Source organism: Dermacentor albipictus, chromosome 1, assembly GCF_038994185.2.
Source record: "Dermacentor albipictus isolate Rhodes 1998 colony chromosome 1, USDA_Dalb.pri_finalv2, whole genome shotgun sequence".
NCBI classification, from domain to species: domain Eukaryota; kingdom Metazoa; phylum Arthropoda; class Arachnida; order Ixodida; family Ixodidae; genus Dermacentor; species Dermacentor albipictus.
The window spans coordinates 458,762,862-458,783,742 of record NC_091821.1 but is presented as its reverse complement, the minus strand read 5'-3'; the positions used below and the strand labels follow the sequence as shown (position 1 = coordinate 458,783,742).

Below are 20,881 nucleotides of genomic sequence, written 5' to 3'. Positions count from 1 at the left end.
TATTTTATACGATGAGGAGTCCGTTTGCGTCAATATATAGAAGTAGTATTTGCCTGTGTACTAACCGCTGTCGTTGTCTGCTTTTCCCGTTCTCTTCCTTTTTTTTGTGTGTGTGTGTACGCTGGTGCAATTCAAGATCGCCCCATCACGAATAAGCCTAAGAGGCTCCAAAAGGGAGGAACGGAATGTTCAGCGCCTTTTTATTCGGACTGAGTGCCATCCGCTGCGCCAATCCAGCACACGCTTCCATCCACGCACCCGGTATATAACAAAAAATAAGATAATTACCCAGGTAACGCACCTGAAGAACAGGTACTATTGGCGTAGTGCGAGCGTCGGATTACTTCCGCTATGATACACGCGCACCTGATTTACATAAATTTCGTTGGAACGAAAAATAAGCTCTACTCGACCATGTGCAAAAAAGGAAGTTTACGAATTTCGTCTATCGGCATTTGCGTTCACTTGCACGCGCCTTTGTAACTGGGAGCCCGAGGAGCGAGGGATTTCGTTTGCACAAGTTGGGAACGCATCTAACAATGACGCCAGCGCTGAAGCCACCGTGCCTTCAGGTACCGAAGTTGAAACAACAGCGCTTGGCGTGCTCACGGCTGGTTGATTAAATGTCAGAGGCGCAATACCTCTACCCGCCACCAGCAGATTCCGCCACGTTGGCTATCTGCTCCAAGGGGCGGGAAACAAAAGGGAACAGAGTTAAAATTTTTTTTTCGAAAACCCGCATCGTGCTTACGCAGCGGGTAATGAGTTCGCCCTAACAATGGGTTTGGTTCAAGGCGCACTGCTTCTGCAATGCAGAAGCAGTGACGATCGTGAGACTCGATATCAAATTCGTCACTATAATATTCTTGCCCCACCGCTGCTCGTTGGGACCGGGTAGTTAACCGTATGTTTGTCCATCAGGCATATTCATCTGGACTTGAAATATGTAATGAAGAGCTCGCTAAAGGAGAAAAACAATGCCCTTTGTGCACGACACACCTGTGTATTTTGGCGAAAAATTCAGCCAAACCTCAATCATATTGCTCTTCTTTCGGGTGAACTGAACACCAACAGAAATGAAAATTCCGTCGAGGTATTAATGTTTGTGTGGACCCGCACCATGGTCGTTTCTCCCACGAGCAGTCATTAAAGAAGCAGTGAAGATTTAGTAGCTTCTGTTGTTAGGGTTCCTTTAGACTGTGCACCAGAAGGGTTTGCGCCGTTTAAGATGTATAAGTGGACCTCGGCGCTTATTTATTCGCTCATTTCTGGCACTTGTGACACGCAACAATATTGTGACGACTTTCTTTTACTAGCAGTTTTGTTTAAAAGGCGTTTCTTTAAGAGGTCCATATATACGGGGATATATGGGCATCCTTCTAGCACCGTTGTCTTTCTAAACCACCTGCAAATGAGTATTTAGGCTTAGTGTTTCTCGATAGTTTCGGAATATTCTTGAATGAACGTTCTGACTAGGGTCATCGTGCATAACCTTAGGCCTTCTGGATTTCAGCGCGTATACTGGGCACATGATAACGGCGAAAAATACTATCCGCCATTCTTGCCAGTTTCATTCAGTCAAGTGCTCCGCGCTCATGTCTGCAGATACTCATACGAATACCCCAAAAATAAGTCAGACCTGTACCGCAAGGTATTCATGTGTTCTCACGAAGCCGTTCATGAGATGAGTTTGACGGACACGTCATCACCCTTATCCGTACAAAACCGACACAGTCTGAATAGTTCTGCATATTCGCGTCCATATTTCGCTACACCGCCATCACGCAGCCGCATCGCGGCTTTCGCGATCAGCCCCAAAACTTCAAAAGTTGAACTTGTCGCGATAACCCCCGAAACATATATCTGTGTCATAAAGAAATCGCGAGGTAAATCTCAGACGCCACTAGAAAAGCTTAGACCGAGCCTTGATTAAAAAATATTGCAATGGCATGTTTGCGTTAACGCAAAAGTGCTCTGCAACCGTAAATACACTTGTGGCACGTAAAACCCCGTACCTTTTTTTAACCGTAAATACACAGGGAAACCATGCAGTTATAAAGTTAGTGGAGTTGGTCTCGTTCGTTTGCGATAAACATGTTAATTTTTCCAAGCAGGAGCACCGAAAAGGCTCGCAATGTCTCAGAGCATCAAAGACCAACGCTTGTAGCAATACCATCGAGCAAGAATATTGAATTTGGTGTCATTAGAAATAAATATGGCGAAAAACTTTCCTTTGCACTATGAGAAGATTTCACTTCTCATAAACTCAGTACGCTAGCGTTGCACAAGCCAATAGCAGGACATTATTGACCATTTTGTCTTTTTGTGGTACCGTACTTAGGCCTAGTGTTCCTTTTTAACTCGTACTTGCGTTATGATGGCTTCGTCTGACAAAAGTATTGCCTTTGATTCACGCCTTTTGGAAATTCTTGTCGCTTGCATAGATATTCATTTCAGGTTATAGTTTTAATGACCTTCAATGATTTTGTTCGCTTTTGATGCTGCATAATGTACACGAACACGGGCGCCTGCACTAGCTTCAGATATTGGCCCAATTTTATTATTTTTTTACCTATGTGCATGCACACTTTCACGCAAAAAAACCATATGAAATTTAAACGAAGCGCGAAAGCATGCGGGGAAGGGGGGGAGGGGGGGAGGGGGGTAGGTACAGTCTGCATAATAAACGACAGTGGCGGCCTTGCAACAATGTCACTGCCATGGTAGTTTAGTTTTGGTGTTGGTTTGGACGTTCGCATTAAGAGCACGACTGAGTGTATGCTGCTAAACACACGACTAGAATATTAAAACAAGATAAGATCGGCATTTTGTTGTGCTCAGTGGTTACACCGAGAAAAAAATTAACGACTACGACAAAGACGGCTGATCCTTCCATTTCCTAGTTTCTCATAATCCGGAGTCCCCCACTATGACGTGCGTCATAATCATACCGTAGTTGCTGCATCTAAAACGAAGTGAGCTTGTTTTGAATTTAGATATTCATTTTTTCAGTGTAAAAGCTCAGCGCCATGAGAATGCGCATCAAGAATGTGCACTCACTAGCCCCGCTCATCGCATAGAGAAGGTTGTTGCAGATGTTTCATATAGGTGCCGCACAGGGCACGAACTAGAAACCATAGAAGCTTAAGAGTGGCTGACTTTTCTGGTAGCATCTATGGACGCAGCGGCACCTCACATGGCGTAGTCACAGGACTATGCATGGCGTGGTCGCAAGTGATGAGAACAGGTGTCGAACTTGTACAAACACAGAGCTTCGTGTAAGTTCCACCATAAATCTATTCGTCTCAGTACCCATCCTCAAGCGTGAATTTCGTAGATTTACAACCTGCCGTAGTCACATATTTTCTTCACTAAATGACAGCGAGCGGCAGTTAGGAACTCCCTAATCCTGGTAGCTCCTAATGAACCCCTCAATATTTTGTAAAGAATATAGCAATACGTCAGAAAAACCACAGTGGAAACAGGAGTGCCCCTAGAAGCTCCGCGAGAACAATAAACGGCTCCACGCGCTCTCAGGAAAGCACGTAGCACGCAGCCGCAACGGCCGACACCCGCCGCAGGCACTATCATTTATTTAGTTACCTCCGCAAAACTACTTTCCAGAATTGCCTTTCCTCTTACAGTAACCGCACAAACGACTTGGCCTTCCCGCTGTCGGCTTCACTGCAGCATGTCGGTCGTCGCTCATCTCTAGCTCCTGGAGCTCACGGCCATTTCCACCCTGGAACGCATTCTTTAAACAAGCGAAAAGCATAAAATATGGGGCAGAATGCCTCGAAATGATGCGAAATGCTATGCGCAAATGTGATCAGTTTTCTGCCGCAGGGCACTGATACCTGTCTGTGCGCCACACTTTAAAGCGAAACTTTCTTTGTCGTTTTCTTACTCTATTACGTGCTGCTGCTGCTGTTGTCTTGCACGCTGCGTCGGGGTTAGTCAAGAGCGTCTATATACATGACAGGAACGTTGCAGCGAGAGGGGAAGTGGACACGAGAAACTCGCTTGGACCTTTCCATCGCGTGGCATGTGCACAGTGCCCTCTGGAGCTCTGTGGGTGTCGCCACGTTAGCCTCTTGATTGCTGTAATCATCCGTGACCCCCTTCCAAAGCATTGTAGAACCTGCAGGGCTTATCTTTCTACTAGAGCGCAACTCCAGAGGGGACGCAATAATAATTGTACCGAGGAGGGGGAGGGACGTGCTGAGAATGGGTTGAACTGACGCAGTCCCGAAATGAGTGAATGGCAGCCTTGCCGCTTTCTCCGTTTCCATACAGGGAAGAGAGCGGGAAATGGAAAAAAAATGACGTGAGAAGGCTCGGAAACAGCAGTTGCGGGAAAAGTGAACGCACGGTAAGGCGCGTTTCTGCTGTTTCTTAGAAATAAATACCGTGCAAATTTCTTAAGCGGACAACTGACACCGGGCGCAGGGACGCAAAGCCGCATTAACACACTATACGGTCTAGGCAGCACTACGGACGCAGTCCCACGTCAAATCAACACTTCTGTGCACGCTCCGGTAGCTTGGAAACATGCGGCATTGCTCAATGTTGCAGTTTCAACCTTACGCATGGCGGCCGAATTTCAACGAGAGCGAAATAAAAAAAATCCTAGCACACCTATGATTAGTTCTACATTTAACAACACCAGGATGTCAATATTCATCCGGAGTCCTCCCCTATGGCGCGTCTCTTAATCCGATCGTTGTTTTGGGGTCCTACAGCCGCATAGTTCCAGCTTAACACTTCTGCCACGGCGTAATATGCCCTACGAGTCAATGACAACGCTCAACCCTCCCATAGATTACGAACAATGAAGCACAACAATGGTTAAAGCTCGTATGTCTCACTGTGTGTTCTTTGTACAACGCAGTGAAGCAGCCGTGGTGCATCACAGGTAACGTTTTAGCATCAACTCACCACTCTCGTATTGGCCTAAACGATGAAGAAATTATACATTCGGCATGAACATCACCGCTAACTATCCTCAAACTAAACAGTATACACTCCTTTGCATACATCAATTCCCATCGTGCGTGGGGTTCACATATCTTTAGTGGCACCAGCATCGAGTGGCACACTTGTTTGTTGCGCCGCACTTCCAGTTCACCTCCTGAGGCGACCAGGGAGGAAATTCAAAATGAATCAGAAAAAAAGAGAAAAAAATTGTACAGCGCAACATACATGAGTTTCATTATGGATATGATATCAGAGCATGTGTTTAGTTGCAAGTTGAGTTACTGAAGGGTTTGGAATAATTCGAATTAAGTAGAATTCAGAGATGACTGGCGACGAAATTCAATATAAAGCAGAAAAATACAGGAAAAATAGTACAGTAGAAAAATCATGGGTTTTATTACGAATATGATATCAGAGCAGATATGTTTAGGTACAGCTTCAGTTACTGAAGCGTTTTGAATAATTAAAATTAATTAGAAATCACTGAGACGACCGTGGCCAAAATGCAAAATAAATCAGAAAAAATAGAAAGAATAGTACAGTTCAAAATTCATGACTTTCTATATAGATATAATATCAGAGGATAAGTTTAGCTGCAAGTTCAGTTACAGAAGTGTCTGTAATAATTAGAAATAATTAGAAATCACTGATTAACGTACACCAAAGCGCACAATCGTAAACTTTAGAGATCCGCCCCTTTAGCACGTGTTTGGCAAAATTCCTGGAAACCCGAATGTAAAATGCGAAAGTAAAGACGCCACTAATAACGTCACACACAAGGTGGCATGTGACACGTTTTCTTGTGTGCGGCGGCAGTCTAATTTGTGCTATTAATTTGTGTTCTTTTGTTGACCTTTGCATGCGCGAGTCGAAGTAGGCTTTCATGTTGCGGTGTGCTGCGGAAACTGCGCAAGGAAATGTGGCGTTCATGCGATCTACGATTCACTAGTATTGGCTTGTAAATAGAAAGTGCTGTAATCTTTTTCTTCTTCGGATTCCAGTTGTGCGATTGTCTTCTGTTGTAGTAAAATGAAACCTGCTGTATCTTTATCTTCATTTAGTGGTTTGGACCCCCCCACCCGATGTAAGGCCTTTGTGGCGCTGTGGGTATTAGATAAATAAATAAATAAATAAATAAATAAATAAATAAATAAATAAGTAAGTAATACAGTTCTATCTTCGTGCCCTCTGGACTCGCAGGTTAGTAGAAAATGAAGCGCTGCATTTCTGCAATGCTTCTGGGGAGGGTCACGGATAATTACAGCTGTCAATAGGCTAATGTGGTGACTCCCAGGGAGCTCCAGAGGGTATTGCGCACATTCGACGCGGACAGTGAAAACGAGTTTCTCGCGTCACCCTTCGTCTCTGCCTCGCTCCTGTCATGTATACACACGCTCTGAACCACCGCTGGACGCGGTGGGCCGGACAGAAACAGCCACAGCGGTAGTGGGGAAAGTCGAAGGAAGAGGCAAAGAAAGCTTCGCTTGAAAACAGCTGCCCCCGAATTCGGTCCGTGCGTTGCGTTCGCCTAAAGTTAATCTAAAGAACAGCAACGCCGAAGTGCGAGTGCCACTAAGAGAAACCTAAGTCGAAGATTAGGGTCAACTCATTTGCTTCTTTTTTTTGTTGCTTCTTTCCTTTTTTTCTTGGTTCTTTTGGAAACCATCAAAGCAGCTTGTGCAGTTTGATGAAAACACCCTTTAAACGGATGTATAAATACCTCAAAGAAAGATACAAGTACAGGCACCCGACAGGCCACCGGAACTGTCTCCTGTTCCGGTGGTTTTGTTTCGCTTGCTTTTAAACTTGAAACGGTTGCTATCGTTTCATTCACATTTTTTTTAACGCATACTTCTTTCCCGTCCGCAAGCTCTTCCGCTGTGCGGTAAGGCTTCGGGCGCCGTCTCTTCCTTTTGTTAAATGTCGCTTCCGGAAGAGCCGGTAAAAACAAACTCATAAATTAGCAAGCGCGTAGCCTTTTTCTACATCCTTTCGGACACGTCTGCGTTCAAATATGGAAAAGGACCGGTGGAGTATATATAGAACGTGTGCAGCTGGTTTGCAGTATCCGCCAGAAACAAACAAACAAACAATGACAGCCACGTCACCACCTTTCCATTCCGCTTGCAAGTTGTCCAGACTTTCCTCATTTTCCCATGCTGCCGATGCTGGTGACACAAAACGACGCCTGGGGCGAACGTCTTGCTGACCTTTTGCTCGCGGTAAACAATTCGGTCGCTTTGACGCGCGCGCTCCCTTATTTCGACTATTCTTCGTCGGGCCGCCCACCACGCTGTGCATACGGACTCGCTTTCTGGCCGCTTTTTCCCCCATCAAAAACAAGGAGCATTTATTTGCGCAGTTGAAGAGAAGAATGAATGCCCGTATAGGCGTTTCAGCAAAGTGACCTGTTCAGAAAATTTGTAGATATATATGGAAACCAAACGCGCATACTGGTTAACGAAAGCAATGAATACATTGTATAAATATATTGACTTGTCAATGAGTGTTTTGCCGGGGGTTCTTGTGGAAAGTCATTCTCATTCTTCTTTCTTTGTTTTAAATTTGTGAACGTAATTTGAAAATAAGCAGTCAAATTTCAGAAGATACGCTTTCGCGAGATCTCACTGTCAACGTATCCTACATCCTACTACTTTTCATCTGTAAACAAAGTTTCTTGTAATCGTCAAACACATCAAGAACTAACGGATGCTGGTACGGCTTAGATCTATCCACCTGGTTAAAGGTTACCGTCTGCGTCCTACAATGTGGATCATTGTGGAGATGGCTGTACCGCGCAGAACGCAAGGCAGAACGCAAGATCGGCCGCTGCGCGTTTTTTTTTTGTTTTGTTTTCGGGCACGGAAAGGGTCAGCAGTCCGCGCCGGGCATAGAGCAACACACGACACCCGATCGAAGTGTCCGACGGTAATTGACCATTCAGCAGCGACGAATTCACCCACCATTCAGGCAAAGGCTGCGACACAACTTCGCCACCGGTGCAGACGCACTCTCGTCAGCAGAACGGAACGGCGCAAACATGAGCCGCGCCATGCTACACGAACACTGTCCGCTGCAACTTCGACCTCGGACCGGAGGGACTTCACCGACGTGAAGCGGTGCTTCGGCGTCGGCTGTGGTTGGCAGCTGCCTTGACCGAGGCTTATACTACACTAATTAAAATAGCCGACGGTGTCCCACACTATGTGCAGCGCTGCGAACAAAACATTGACCACGTATTGTTCTAGTGTCGTCGATTTCAATTACAAAGATCGCTGTCCAATACACCCCGACGACTGCACAATCGGTCGATGTTCGTGCAGTCGTTAGCCGAACGTCGTCCCCGTCTATGGTAAGCCCACAAGGCAACGAAGGGTGGGTTCAGATAAGGTCAGTGAAAGGTAAGACGGGGAGGGGGGGAACTTTGACTTGACATTACTTTGAGTCGACAAACGGGCACCGAGCTCATTTTTTTCAGCGCGCGTTTTTGTTTCAGCACTAAGGAAACCGTAAGAAAGACAGGGCGCCAAATGCGGATTACGCAGCTGCACGACGTTACGACTCTGACAAAGCAGAGGAAATTAAATTTTTTATGCTTTCACAGTTCTTGCACATCTGTTAAAAAAACGTTGTAATGAAAATAAAATAAATTCGACTGCCTACGCAAGTACACATTACAAACAAGATGACAAAGGTGAATTTTGATCAAGCTGAGAAATGGGTCTCATTTGACAATTTTTCTTTGTTATTACCGTCAGTACCTTTCGAGATTCGCAATGTAGGCGAAACATAAAACAATCTGTATTTAGTATTTCGTAGGTACTCGTTTATTAACCTTGGTGGTGTTATTTCCACGATCTCAAGACAACGAGATTTTGCTTCCGCACGTGAATTAAAAAAAAAACAAAAAAACGTATAACACTTATCTCTGGAGTTCATCAAGTTTTCCCGCAGTTATCTATTTTTTCCACAATCTCAAGACAACGAGATTTTGCTTCCGCACGTGAATTAAAAAAAAAAACGTAGAACACTTATCTCTGAAGTTCATCGAATTTTCCCGCAATTATATATTTTCCTCACTTATCTGTTATGCGCTGAAACGCGTAGCAATATTTTTGTTCTTAGTGCAAAAGAAATCAATGATTAGCGATACAAAAGCAGCAGTGTCCAGTGCCCGACAGCGTGAATGGTGGAGTGTCGCACTTCGCATGAGTCAAGTTTGATGTGACGGCTTCCGCAGTTTGCCGAGAATAATTAAGGCACCTCAATTGCTACTCAGAGGCGCTTTTCATAAAAATACAATTGCACGATAAGCTCTAATTACGACGTCCAATAAGCTTGGCGTTCTCCCGATGAACACATGTCGCGGTTCGTCTCACGGCCACGGTGGCCGTCTTCCGACGGAAGGGAACGCAAAGACAACCCAGTCATTTAATTCAGACAAGCGTAAAATAGTAAAGGTGGTATAATGTAATCTAATGCCTTCTATCGCAGCGTTTCTTAGCGTTGCTGCTGCTTTACGGTGAAAAAGAATTTCTATCAACTAAACAATTACCCGCAAGTACTAAAGAAATCAGACGATTCTTCTTGTGTGTTCGTGTGTTCTGAAGACGGCGTGTATACCGATGCATCCTGTATACTTCGTGTACAGCAACTAACATAAAACTTATCACTTGAAATGGGAGTCTTCAAATGCAACAAGCCTCTGTGGCATCTCGTGGACAGTGTCGTGGCAGGGCAGTGCCATGTTTTGTGATGGTTGCTACTTGAAGCATCCACTGAGAAGCAACTTACAACAGCGCAAGACAGAAAGAAATGCGGTGGACTAAAGAATATAAAGAAACACGTGGAAGAATATTTAAACGTATAGATGTGACTACTATTCGCGAAAGTATGCCCCCGACGCCTGGAAGAACGGCTCACTTGAGACATATGAAATCCGTGTTAGTCACTTCAATACCTTATATAACGCTAAAAAAATATTGTATTGTGTGTATACTGTTGATTTCTGTGGTGACTGAAATAAGAGAATAATGTTCTATCTTCTCATTTGGGCGCCAATACTATCACACATTCTACGTTTGACAATTTTTCAGACATTGCTATTAAAATGAAAAATAACAGCACGCTACATAGAGTAAGCATTATTTTACTGTGTTTGGCAACTAGGGAAGCATGCAGTAAACAAAAATAATTATCTCGAAGCGTGCAGTATCAAAACCCATGAAAATATTCCAAAGTTCCCTCTTTTCAACGTATTCTTCAAAAGCCACGATACCTATTTTTTTGCTTGGATTGTCCGCTTGTGCAGCCCATTGTGTTTATCTTATTTTCGCTAAGACGGTTGTTGGAAGTAGGTATCAAAAGTATGAAAAATATTTTTTTTCAGGTTCACTCATATTCAGAACATCATGCAACTGTGTAAGCCTCACTTTCCATCTGGCCTCAGTTTAAAACAAAGGCGAATGCTTCAAAAAAGAACCTTGGTTCAGATGTGAGGAAATCTATTTTCGTGATAGCAAAATTTTGTTGAAATCGAAAAATGGTTGGCGCCCTCCGCCACTCTGAGTGTCCTTATCTGAACACGCCCTGAAGATGCTTTTGTACCTTTACAGTGGAGTTGTTAGAGCCTAGCTGGGTTTCTCTTGACGTCCGCAGTTGCGCTGAGCTGGGAGAGAGAGAGCTGCGAGAGAGTGAAAGCAGAGAATAAAATGATCATCGCGCAGCATCGCGAAGCGGTCAGGGTGGGTGAAGCCCAGCGGGTGAGAAGGAGCGGTGGGGCGGGAACACAGGCGGTGGGCAGTCATTGCGCTCCGATCAAAAACGCGTGCGCTCCCTTCGGTGGACATCTTTCGCGCAGTAGAAAAATAAATGTCTAATTGAATGCCGCAGAGTGTTCCTTCGATTTATGGACTCCTCGCGGGCAAACGAGCAAGTTGAGATGCTTGGCGCGTTTTGATTTCGCCTTGCCGGGGCGCAGTCAGAACGCCGGCGAGAGCTTGCGCGGACAAGAAACGCGGAGAGAAAACTATGCGTGGCTCTGCTATTGCAAACACCAAAGACCAGCGCAGCAGTTAAAGCCAGTAAAGTGTGCACTCTGGCACTACTTTAGTGGCCTTTCCCTAGCTCCGCTGGTCACTGGTGTTTGCGATAGCAGAGCCACGCATAATTTTTTGAAAATGATTTGTTTTTGAAAAGACCTTGGAGTGTCTAGCACCGCTCGCGCGTTAGCATGTCGTATGTCCACATGGCTCCATAGCAACGTAAACAAAAATACAGGAATATTACAGCCATAATGGAGTCAGTTATCCTGTCAGGCTCATAACAGTTGCAACAAAGATGCAGCCGTTCTAGCGCGATAGCTTTTAGGGCCGCGTGTCGCAGAAAATCTGGCGTTCCGCGCCGATCGTCGTTTCGGCAAAAATCATTTCCAATCACGCAGGCCCTCCATGCAGCGAAAGTAAGTTACTGAATTTAGTGAATTTCTCAATGTTATATACGTCAGGAAAACAGTAAACTACTACTTACACAAAGCCTATAGACATGATAGCGTCGCATTGTAATTTGCATATACGAGAAAGCGTAGCTCTGTTACGCGGAAACTCAAAACGCAAACCCTTTTTCCAGCGTTTCTACTAGTCATAGAACGGCCATGGCCTCCGAAATTTGCACGCTCCGGCGCATGCGAATCTCAAAGGCCATAAAGCGAAGCACGCGTATTCCATGCAATGCCTTCAGATGGCTCTCTCCTCCGCCGCATCGTACAGAAATAAAATTTATTCACAGTGGAGGAAAAGAACAAAGTGACGCCGGCACCAACGTCGAAAATTCGCCTGAAGTGTCCAAAGAATAGCTATCGTAATATAAAAGAAGCGCCAATCACCACCCGAAGGCAGAACCACTGTTACAACACGTCTGTTCTTTATTTTATTTTCAGATTCACAATGTGTTCAAAATTTTCAGCCAGAAAAAATAGACACAACGATAAATCAACCTAAAACACAGCAAAAGAAGAAGAAAGAAACGGAAGCGAAAACAGTTTCAGGCCAAGCCGAAGCATGGAAAGCGATGGCAAAGCTTAGCCTTGAGGTGATGGCGGCTGAGAGCGCTGGCTCCATGATGTTGATGGTTGATGTTGGAATGGGCCGCCACCAGAGCTTGCCATCGTCCCACCTCAATGACGCACGGGATGAGAGCGATGGAAAAGCATCGGCCTTTGTAAGCGCCACCAGAAAGGTTTCACTGCCCTGGCTCCGTAAAAGCCGGAGCCAGGGCAGCGTAACCGTGTAACGGTGCGCACACCGGGCTTCGTCTTTTTCGCAGTCACACACAGCGTGTCTCATAAGGCCCTTCTAACCATTCGCAAGCGACACTGTGCATGCGCCCTCGATTCCCAGACCGCACTATGGCGGCGGCGCCAAGGCGCCATGAGCGTATGTATAACTCGTACTGCACGCCCCGTTTAGTAGCCCATTTGGACTATAGATGGCCGAATCTGGCAACACTGCGTGACGCATTCACAACGTCTTTTCTTCATCTGTCTCTCTCTCTAGCTCAAGTTTTATACCCATCTTGTTCTATATAGCAACAGAGGGTAGCCAACTGAACGCATTTCTGATTAACATCGCTGCCTTTTCTCTTTCGTTTTTCTCTTTCATTCGCGACCTTTCTTGCGCTTGTTCAAAACAAAGAAGCACTTGGACAGGAGCACCAGGACAGGCAGCGCACCCATTGCCCTGTTCGTTTTTTTTGTCTCCGCACAAGTGTTAATTTTCTACACAAGTGCTGGTAATGTCAAGAATGTGTCCCTTAAAACTGGTCCTGCTGTTAGCTTAAAATTATTGTATCTTTCATCCCCGTTTTCCGGCACCCCCTGCCGTCTTGCCCTAAACATACAAAACCAAACAGCAAAGGCAGCGATGCACACTGCAGCGTGACATCTTTCCTGGCACAGCGTGCTTACTTAATATATTACGTCCAGATGAGCTAATCTTGAAACCCTAGCCACTCGATATAAACGCACGCAATGTGTCCTTGTTGCAATGTTTGCCTTACTATATAAACCACCGTCAATAGATATGTATCATTATTCAACGCCGCGGCGTGGGCTGCCCGCGAGATGCTACGCTAATAATAACGTTTTAGTTAAATCACCCTTCCAATTTCCGTGCCATATAGAAAATCTAGTTCAGTAGGCATTTGCTTTCCCCTAGCAACGTTCTCGGCTACGAAATATGAGATTGTATGGCTTGGCGTACACTGTATCTTCGAGAAAGGTTTCCCCTGTTCGAGATTCACGATGGTATATTTGTATATTGTAGCTCCACTGAAAAAATTTTGTCTTATCAAACCATCAGGGAATTTAATGTAGTGGCTGAATTCTTAGCGCTGCGACAAAGATCGGTCTGATTAAGGAACACACACACACGCACACACATGCACGCACGCACACACATGCACGCACGCACTTACACACATGCGCACACATGCACGCACACACACGCGTGAAAGCACACACACGCACACACACGCGCGCAAGCACACACACACACACACACACGCACCATGTCAGGCGTCGTGTTTCCGTGCCCGCTGGCCAGCCAGTTATTTATGAACGGACGCTCGGGGTCGCATCCCGTTACAGAAATAATTGACTTTCGTGTCCGCTCTTGGTTCTTGTTAACTGCTAGCTTTATTATTACAATCCGCCTGGAACTCAAGAATAAGTACAGGCACAAGAAATACAACGTCAGCTGCGGAAACCGCTTCTCGCCGCTGCGCACCCTACATGGCAAAAAGCACCAATCGCCCGAACATCTGTGCAGCATTATTTATTAAAATTATTATACCTTAAATTCCCATTTCTTTTATCACACTATTTTCGTCCATGTAGATGCATCTTGCATAAGAAGCCATTTTCGTGTTGGGCAGCTCCACATATATTCTCTTTTTGTGTTCTTCCAGTGCTTTAATTATGACACTTGATCTTCATAGTCAGGTAATGAGAGGCACTTCTATTGTACTTTACGGCTATTCATGGAGTAACAATGGTCCGGTACTTCTCCAGTTAAGCAGATGGTGCGTGAGCCTTTCTGCATTCAATCGCCATCGGCGTGGAAAAGAACCCGCTACCTCATGCTCTGTAGCACAACCGATTGAACGACGTAAAGAGTATTCGACTGCTGAAAATAAATTGCGGTTCCAGCAATGTCACTGGTTACGCAATAGAAAATAAAGAAAGGAAATTGATCAATAACAAAAAGAAATCCGACGACACCTAAGCACTTATGAGTTTTGAACGCGAAGGCATTAATATCCAACGGAATGCCGCTGAGCCGCCCATCCTTTCGAGTGGGCGAGTGAGCGCGTTGACACCAGCGTCCTTATATTTGAGACACTTGGCTAACGCCTAGTAGCCCAATTGTTTCGTCTATATTTCAGTGTGCTCAGATAATTGGTCACTTCAAGAACATGTATGACTTAACAGAGCTTCAAACTGACTGGTGCTACCTCTTGATACATTGCTTGTCATTGCCACTTTGTAAATTTCAACACTACTTGTAATTTTTGTGTCGTGAATGGTGTGCCGGCCTGATTTGTAGGTCCTTTCTAGGCCACGAATACCAGATGTACTGGCTTGTGCTTGCACGTTTCTCGCATATACGTGACGAAATAAACACCATGTGATAAGGAAAACTGCCTCCTAGCCCAGAGGGTAAGATACTCGGTTTCTGAGCGCGGGGTCATCGGTTCGAAACTCGCTATTCCTTCCCCATTTACTGATTTCTTGATAGCGATTACCGAGTCCAAGTTAGGATACAGGCGAGAGCTTGCGCGATCAAGCAACGCGCGCATAACGCAAACTTCCGGAGCCAGGGTCACGTGGCGTCGCGACGATGCCCCGACCCCTTACGCAATACCGCGGCGCCGGGTGTTCTCTCTCGCCTGCTCTGTTCCGTCGAGGCCGGAGCCAGCAAGCGCGAGCCAGCGCCACGGGGGCGCAGCAGCACCAATGGGAAGTTGGGTGCCGCTTCGCTGCTGCGGCAGACGCCGCCCGGTATCTCGCTCAAAGGGCCATTTAGCGCTATCGCAGAAAAGAAAAATGGGAATACTTTCTGCCCTGCAACTAGCTTTTATTTTAACGCGACAGCGTTAAGGAGCTCGTGTCGCAGAAAAGCTGGTGTCGGTGTCCGCGGCGTTTGCCGTGAGCGAAAAACCCCGGCAGGCAAGTCATAAATGAAAACAACTTGCAACATCGGCTGCGTGGGAATCGAACTAGGGTCTCCGGAGTGTGAGGCGGAGACGCTACCACTCAGCCACGAGTTCGACGCTTCAAAGCGGTACAAAAGCGCCTCCAGTGAAAGCGGTGTTGTCTTAGAAACGTGTCGTAGAACGTTATACTGCGGTGTATATCGGTAATTATGAGCATGTAACTTACAGAAGTTGCAGTTACACGAGTAGCGAAGTACGTTTCCGCTACATTTCTTCTGCGCTTTTCACACACGCAGAGCCATCTTGCGGCAAACACAGAAGACCCCCTGCTCTCAATCTACGGTGCTGCCCCGACAGGTGGCGTGCCACGTGCGCATTGGGGCTGTGCGGGGACCGGTGCGAAGCGAGTCGCGGCCCCGACTCCCTCTCCCCTGAGGACGCTTCGCCGTGCTCTATCACGGATTGCAGAATAAAGCGTCTTTCCTTTCTTTAGATCACTATCTATATATCTCTCTGCCCGTGCCGATCACGACGCTTGGCTGGCGTAGATCGTTTCCTCCTCCGAGACACCGAGTTCTTTGGTTCATTCCGCTTGCTCAGGCGCACGTTTCGTTGCCGCGCTGAACGCTGCGTTACTCGACGCTCACCGCGTGATTGGTGGGTGGAAAGTCCGATGCGGGGCGCCTCGTAAGTGATCGCTGCGCCGTAGCGCGTTGTCTTACACCCCTTGGCTGGTCGACGGGAACGCTGTCGCGTTTCACTCTTGAAGGCGAAGCTTAAGCGTCCTCCAATTTTTTCTACCTGTACTGCCCTACGTAACCAACATCGTGTTGCACCTCACTGTGACCTAAATGAGGTCTGAAATTCCGCTTTATTGCAGACGCGCCATCAAAAAAGTTTTCACGCCACTTGTGCAGGTGAATTTTTAAATATGTTCCCACTAAAAAGAAGCGAGTTTCTCGTACAGTGATGCCTCATGGGGCGGGGGGCTCACGCATGGAATTAGCTTTCTGCTTCCGCAGCCTCCTGAAAAAAATTGCAGCAGCTTTGGTCTTCCGCACATATTAATTAGTATTGATTACTTCACATACTTTCCTCAGACTCTGTGGACCGAAACTTGCGCGCTAGACGGCTTCTTGTTCTTTTTTTCTTGCGGTGGGTCGAGGCAAGGGAGGGAACAATTGAGCCAGCCTGGTGATACGCCGACATGGTATGCATTGACATTGTGACCATTCAGTCATTATAAATAACTGTTTTAAGCAGCACTAATTCTTCTAATAGTGAGAAAACAAATGATTCCGGAGGCTCCTCCATTGGGTACCTCAGAAGCAACATTTTGTTTCATATGCACAGAAAGGTACAATCACATTTAGAAAGCTTACTCGATGTTGGTTTCGAAAGGTCATCGCGTGACAGTCTGCCGATCCAATTACTGCGTCCTCTAAGCGCACATTTGGCTACACGCACACAGAAATATGTTTTTTGCTGTTCCTAATTTGCTGTTTTACAGCGAGAGCAACGATGACGTTACTGCAAGGAACAACAAGGAAAAAAAAAGGAGGGGTAACCTCGGTCACGCCATATGCTCTGGATCACCGTGGATGAAAGAAAGCAAGAACTATGAGGGAGTGGGACCAGGAGGCATCCAGCCTTCGCTAGGCAACCTCCTCCGACGTCCTTCTGTCTCTCCGCTCCCAAGGGGAATCACGGGAACGGAGCCCATCGCGCGCTGGATCTTGGGAACAACTCAGCGGTTCCTGACTTTGCTCGAGCTAGGTACGTTCGAGCGCCGGTGGTAGCAGCAGTTGCCGCACCATCTCAAGCGAGTGCCGCTCAATTTCTGCTCAGAGTTATTTTATGCCTTTAGTTACCGGCCTAGATAGCCGAAAGAATTGTTGCCGTTGCAACAGCAGCATTACATCTATGCGAAGCACCCACTCAATTAGCTGCGCGCTACAACTTGAGAGCAGGCGTGCAAGCGACGTAGCAGACGACGAACGCAGCGCAGCCGTGCTGGCTGATAGAAAACCCCTCGTGCGTTTACGTGTTTTGGTGCTTTCCCTCGATTCCCGATTTCGTTTTCTTTTTTTTTAACTAGCGGTGTAACATTGTGCCTTGACGCCCAAGCTCGCGCTAGTGGACGGCACCTTGTCGCGGCCCGCCTGCTCGTCCGAGTGGGCGCCCTTGCCCAACATTGCGATACACGTTAGTTGCACACTACATTTTCCCTTCACCCGAATATAGAACTTTCCTGCAGGCATTTCGGAGCGCTGGCATTTACCTTTTCAAATATTCTGCGAAAACAAAATCAAACTCTTTCAAACTGTAAGTTTACCTGCTAAAAATCCTATGGCAAGGAACTGAACGAGAACTAAGGGAGCGCGCTATTTTTGAAAGTTTGCAAGTATGAGTAAACTCCGTACCTAGCGACAGTGTAGAGAGTGAACATTAGCATACAAATTTAAGGAGCTGGCTTATACTGAAGGCAACGTATAACTCCCTTATACCCACCCCCCCTCCCCCCATTAATCAAGGAATTCCACTACAAAGCTCGCCATTGCAAATTATTGGCTAAGAGTTCAAACACTCAAAGAGCGCTGAAATTCTCCGAATTATAAGAAATGGAGCTAAAACTATCAGGCTGAAACACGCGAAATCCGTGCTAAGCAAGGCAAAAATGCGTGCCCTAAGATGGCAACACTGCGCCCTGCAACGCAAACTACAATGGCACTACAACACGGATTGTCAGCTGCTTCTGCCAAACGAACTGTGGCCTCAAGACCTCTGAGGATCTTTGGCTGCGATCAATATTACCGAAAAGAAATGCTCGTTGCCAGCATAATCTAGCCTGGGCACCATGTTTTAACGTGGACCATTTATGGATGTCGCCTCGATGGCAGGCGCGCGATCTAATACAACCTGATGACCACATATAAATGTTTTATGGGAATAAAATCATATCAGAATATAAATAAGACCGTGTCTGTCAGGCTCTTCTCACTGTGCCAATTATCACCTTTCTCAATAATTTGGTTAGCACAGCTTTGCTAAAAAAAAAAGAGGGAATCGCGGTCGCTGCTATGCGAAATGTGTTGTAAAATTTTTTCAAGCTGAGATGAGGATGCTTACCTTTAATGCGACCACTAGGCTCTCTCGTGGTGGTATTCCAAAACTCGTGCACTTGTATTCCCTGCTTCAGGAGCGCGTATCAAACTGTCCCAACGCCAGCGATGAGGAGACGCCCAGTTTATGTGTCCTTTCGTTATGAATTGCACACAGAACCGTGATCAAAATCGCAGTCCTCCACTGCATGCATAAAGAGGGCGTCCTTGATGGTGCTTGTGCGGAGACACGAGCTTCCAATCTGCTCTTTTTTTTTGCCGATACCAGTTGTTGTTCACGAAGCAAAATCAAAAATGCAAGTGGCCGCTAATCTTCTCAAAATGCCTTCTAATGCCAAGTGTTAGGATGAGCCTTGTGGGAATCTTTCCCGCGCCGTGCCGTACTTATGCAGTTCAAAGGACAGTATTTAGGCAAACGCGTAAGATGAAAACTGTTCGCGAACATCGCGATGCACTAATGCGAAAACGAGAGACAAGACGTCTGTCATGAGATCAAAGTCCTTCCAGCTCGTACAGCAATCGCAGACCAACTGGTACGGAGTTGCAATAAACCTCACTTGCAAGCCGGCACAGCGCGACGGTCGCTGTCCCACGGCGCAGGTCGGTCACCACGTGGAGCACTAGCAGGGAGCGGGAGGTCACCGGCTCTCCCCAGACGCGGCGTTCAACCACGGCGGTCGACCGCCCGGGCTCCACTCGGCCGGTGCCCGGTCCCCCGACACCATCGACTGCCGCTTCCTCTCTTCCCGCGCCTTTCCCTTCGCCTCGACAGCGCATGCGCCATCCTTTGACGTCATAGCGCGGGGATGAGTGCCGGGGGAGAAATGGCATTTTGCTTGCCTGCTCTTTCCTTTTGTTCGCTTCTGCCACTCGCCGTCGTGACATGCGTCGGCAAAGTCTGCTTCTTGTCTTCCGGATTTATTTCTGCCTGCGTATCCTGTAGCAAAGTATTATCGCTCACAAACAGCTGGGAGACTCTTCTAGGAATACTGCAACGTTGCGCAAAGGGTCGCTACTGCATTAAAAAAACGTGACAGCGAAGGCGCTGTTCCGCTCCATCGAATAAATAAACAGGAAAAAAAATTGTCATTGTGCCTTTTTTATGGTTTGTCAATAAAAAAAAGTAACATTTTGGCTGTTTGCGTTTCATCTTGCAACGTAAACAGCGGGGGTATTTTGTCTTCTCTTGGTTTTTGCTCGCACGAAGAGGACAACGGCGCTGGAAGCAGAGTGGTTCGGCGAATCAGCCACTCAGCTTTTACTGCAAACCTTGATGCCTCCGGAACGCTCCAATGGTTCTTTCAAACGAGGCCATAAGAGCGTTATAACGCTAGCGACGCAAATCTTCGCGCTAGCTAAGAGTACGCGAAAAAAATATCTACTTATGGCATGGAAATTAGATTTTAGAGATGTCATTTTATGTTTACATTATATCTCTTTACAGGCGTATGTGGCGGAGCGGATGTCACAAGACTCTCGAGTAACTTTCGATAACAAGCATTGTCGGCACTATTCTTAGGCAAACACACCCACAGGCCCTCGATGCGTTTATTCCTACGAAATTTACAAAATGTGCTCGGGCATAGGGTTGCAGGGCTCATTTGGCTGTCGCACAAATCTAAGTGCTCGATGGTTGCTGTGAGCAAGAGCCGTGGCCGGATGGGACAGGCTCCCCATACGGGAGATACGGCTAACTAAGGTCGAATCGCTTGCAACGTGTGCACTAATAAGGCCGGTGCTTGTTCCCCGTTCGCCACCTACAGCGAAGGACCCTGCATGGTGCTGTCGCGCTCCGTTTTCTTCTTTTTTTTTTGCATCAATGTATGACAACGCTGACAGGTTGGTTTCCAAAACGTAAATTCGTGTAAATACTTTCGGGTTCGGCTCTCTCTGGCCAACATTCAATTTGACGCGCTTGCGTAGGATTCACTCACAAAAGCATTCAGCAAAACGGCGTTTCATCTAACCGCAGCACTGTGACGTGCGCACTGGCTGCACCATCGCCGTCATCAGCGTCGGCGGGGCCGAGTAGGCGCCTAACCTCTTAACTTTGCACACAGCTCCAGCGGTTACCACACGTGAACCCGGTAATTATGAAAGCGTGTTCTCGCCAAGACTTACAACTTTTGCGCGGGCGAAACCCTACTTCTTGCCCTTCTCTTTGTTGTAGTAACTGCTTCACGCGCTTCAGCAAGCGTGCACCCTAAACCTGAACAGTAAGCATTGCTAAAGATATGTCATGCTTAGATGTCAAGCGTGACATTTACATAAACTTAAACATAATAGTTGGAGTCACCTTGGAGACAGCACTTGACGGGACAGAGTTGCCGACAAAGGATGGCACACACGCGTGACATCAATTGGCGTAAAAAGAGCGACCGCTGCTGCCTTTAAAGAATGTCGTGATGTGCAAAATATCCGAAAGGTGGCAGAGGCTTGTAAGCCCACGTTTAATTTCATATACTCAGCATAGCGGGATTCGAGTAAGGAGAGGAGTTATAAAGTTACGTGCACTAGATGCGAAAGCTGCAGCTCATGATCGTGTTGTTTGACATCATAGTCCACTGAAG

The 20,881-nt window shown here is 46.6% G+C and overlaps 1 protein-coding gene and 1 long non-coding RNA gene across 3 annotated transcripts in view; one reads left to right on the top strand and one right to left on the bottom strand.

Moving 5' to 3' along the window:
• LOC135902815 (uncharacterized) overlaps nt 1-18,917 on the bottom strand; it is a 245,371-nt gene extending 226,454 nt beyond the window's left edge. The window contains exon 1 of the mRNA XM_065433084.2: nt 18,319-18,917. The gene's annotated coding sequence lies outside the window, so the exon portion shown is untranslated. The remainder of the gene's footprint in view (nt 1-18,318) is intronic.
• The window catches only part of LOC135902817 (uncharacterized), a 38,700-nt gene extending 19,655 nt beyond the window's left edge, over nt 1-19,045 (top strand). Inside the window, exons 2-4 of one of the 2 annotated variants that reach the window (XR_010564616.1) lie at nt 4,297-4,372; nt 16,700-16,965; nt 18,912-19,045. This is a non-coding gene — a long non-coding RNA (uncharacterized lncRNA). The remainder of the gene's footprint in view (nt 1-4,296; nt 4,373-16,699; nt 16,966-18,911) is intronic. The other variant, XR_010564615.1, reaches the window with a different exon arrangement.
• The last annotated feature ends 1,836 nt before the right edge of the window (nt 19,046-20,881 follow it).